Below are 3,337 nucleotides of genomic sequence, written 5' to 3' on the forward strand. Positions count from 1 at the left end.
GGTGGCGAGGAGGTCCGACCTTTTAGAAGACCCCCAGGCCAAGAGATGACTGATTACCTTGGAAGTGATTCCTAGAAGGGAGAAAGACACACGAGATAGGGAAGAAATTTAATGCGGAGCTGGGTAATATAGTGGTGTACAAAACACACACACACACACACACACACACACATTCAGTCTCAACAGCGTCCATCAGCTCAGCCACACAAACACGCCCACGCATGAGCCCAAACAACTACACTCAGGCTAGCTGTAAGGGAAACTCTGCAGCCAATGAGCCAGCTTTCCACTGCCTCCCACAGAGAGCATCAGCGTCAAAATGCTGGAAGTTTAATGGAAAACAACGTGTGGAACAATGACGAGCTGCAGCCAGTGGGCCGGGGCCTACATTATGGGGAAAAGAACAAGTGTGGCAGTCATCTGCAACTCCAGACACCTCCACAGCTATGTGGGGCTCGTATGCAGCATTCAGTCAACACATATCTCCTCTTCTTAGTCGCATCACAATCACAAAAAGAGAAAAGTAATCCACACAAAACAAACATTTCCATTCATGTGGATCAACTACTGAAGATTAAATAATGTGCCCTTAAAGGAAGTCTCAATAATAACCTGCTGCCTCTCAGCGTACCCTCCAGGTAGCTGTGATCCAGAACAACCCAATCTCTGGGAGAACCCTTTCTTCAGCTTGTAGCCCTCTTTCTCCATCTGTTTATCTCTCTCTCTCTTCCTCCCACCTCCAGTGGGTCTCCCTGGCACTGACCACTGAGCTCCTGTCCTATCTTTGCATGGCGAGCCAAGGATGGCGGGGCAGACGGTCATAGTGAAACCAGTAAAGAGGATTTGACCAGCGGGTTGCAGGAGCTGGCAGCGACACCTCTTTGTCCATCAGTCAAGCTGAGCCAAGCCATGATGGGACTTCATGCATGGACAATGAAAGCAAATGTGATCGAGATTATTTTGGTATTCATGCATTGACAGGCATATTTATCCAGTGTGGAATAAGCACCAACAAGAAAACTAATTTGTCTGTAAAAGAATTTAAAGAGTTTCAATGCTCTGATGTATGAGGAAAGTATGAATAAATGAAGTATAGCAATCTTTTTTTAATTAGTTTTGAATAATTTTGGATTTAAGGAGCGCTGCATGTCGAGGCAGATACCATTATTGAAACGTCAACATGCTCCTTTCTTATCACTGTTATGTCTGCTTCGGGTCTCTCTGGACTTAGCGATCGCATGTTTCCTGAATCCATCTGCCGTTTAGTATTGGCAGCTGCAGCTGAATGTTTAAATCAGCCCTCGCTGAAGTCGGTGGATATCTAATATAGTTGTCCCACACTTTTCTTCTATCAAATTCCTCTCCCAGATTGATAAATAGCAGTAGTAGTGTATGGTGGCAGAGCATGCAGGATGGTAGATTGAGATTGGACCGGAGAAACAAGATGAAGGATGCAGCTCGTCATTGGAGCCCCTGCAGAGTTCCAGCAGATGTGAAGAAAACTAATAAAGTGGTTAAAAACTCAATTTCATCCTCAGCACGGTACATTTATTCTTAATTTATCTGGAGGAAGTCAGCTGGGCTGGCCAACGACATCTTGAATTCAATCATTTTCGGCTTCTTGGCACCATGCAGACTGTAGTGTTGCTGCGAGGCGTCCGTCCTGCCGGCCGCGTGGACGCTGGCACAGTTATCCTATGGACTCTTGTTCCCATATGACTCCCCTTTCCCTCTTTTCACAATCCAGGAACAGCACTCAGGACTGGCCTATTTATTACTGTTATTTAACACTTTTAAAAACTGTATCTAATACCTTTCTTGTACATATACCACCGTATGTATAGTGTTTTTATATTTCTTATTATAGTGTGTTTTTATTTCCTACACTGTTGACTCAGAGCCCTGCACAATAGTTGTGTGTCTGGACTGTTTATGCACAAATGCCAAATAAAAACCTTGAACCTTGAAGCTTATGGCAAATATACCTGAAAGATGAAAAGCAGCTCACTTACAAGTTTACACGTCACTCCCAGCACCATGTGAGTAGTTGTGTTGTTCCAGAGAAGGCATTGTGTTGCCTTGCCTTTACATAATACTGCATGTGATCACACACATGTACTTTAAAACACTTTTAGCAATTATATTTGCAAAAAAAAGAAAACCAACCTCCGTATAAATGATAATCCTGGCTTTCCTGCCGCCATTATTAGCATGCTGCAGGCACAGACTCATTTAGTGTCATTAACAGAGCCTCTCTGAGTGCCATCTCTGCTGATAGGGTCAAATCCTCTAAATCCTTTTACACCACATTAGCTAACTGCCTCATATCCCGCTGCGACACGCCACTCAGCCCAGCTTAGCGTACCCTCCTCGACGTGTCAGCCCCACGCCTCGGCACGACAGTGAGCGCTGCGTTATGAATGCAGGCGGGACTGCAAACTGTATCCTGCCACTCAAGAGTTACGACACTTTATATCGCTCTCTTTGGTAAACGCTCATGCAGTTAAATGCTGAACGCAAGTAAGATACAAGTAAAAGAGAAATAAGAAATATGTGTGTGTTTAAAAAAAAAAGAAAATCGACCATGACCTAGAAATGACAAAGTTATCTAATTACAGATTTGTTGCAGAAAATATACAGCAGCCTTGTCATGTAGTTGCCATTTTTTATACAGTATTAGGTGGTCGACCTTTCCAGTGCATTGGCTTTAATAAAGCACTGATTATGAGCTCATTAAGATGCTGAGTCATACACCATTACTCAGTGACGACCAGCCGGGACAGTATACGGCTGGCTGTCATTGAATATGCAGAATCTGGTCCTGGAGACACCGACTGTAGCGGGAACTACCACAGAGGTGCTTGAATACTTTTCCAGGTGTTTATCTGTCTGTGGACAGATGTTGTCACCGCGATGCAGTCAGGAAACTTTACAGGTGAGGAGTTAAGATCAAAGTGAAGGCTGAGTTCAAAGATGTTGCAGGTAATACAGTTTTCATGAAGTGAAAATCAAGATATGACTGCCAGAGTATGAATGCAAAGCATAACGATGGAGGTCGAGGTACATTTTGACTGAAAGTAATTCAGGTCGAGCCTCTGCATCCAAGTGCATCTCAGTCTGTGTGTGCTGTGCTCGTATAATAGTGCACACAATACTGTGTGTGTGTGTGTGTGTGTGTGTGTGTGTGTGTGTGTGTGTTGGACCCCCTGCAGAGGGCGTCTGGTGGTAGCACCTCCCTGCCGTGTGCACTGGGGAGCTGCCATCTGCTCCTCAAGTGGGGAAAGGGCCGCTTGGCAGCGTCTCCAACTCATGACCTTACTCCTACTCAGAGTGACGC

The sequence above is a fragment of the Taurulus bubalis genome, assembly GCF_910589615.1.
Source record: "Taurulus bubalis genome assembly, chromosome: 5".
In the NCBI taxonomy this organism is placed as follows: Eukaryota; Metazoa; Chordata; class Actinopteri; order Perciformes; family Cottidae; genus Taurulus; species Taurulus bubalis.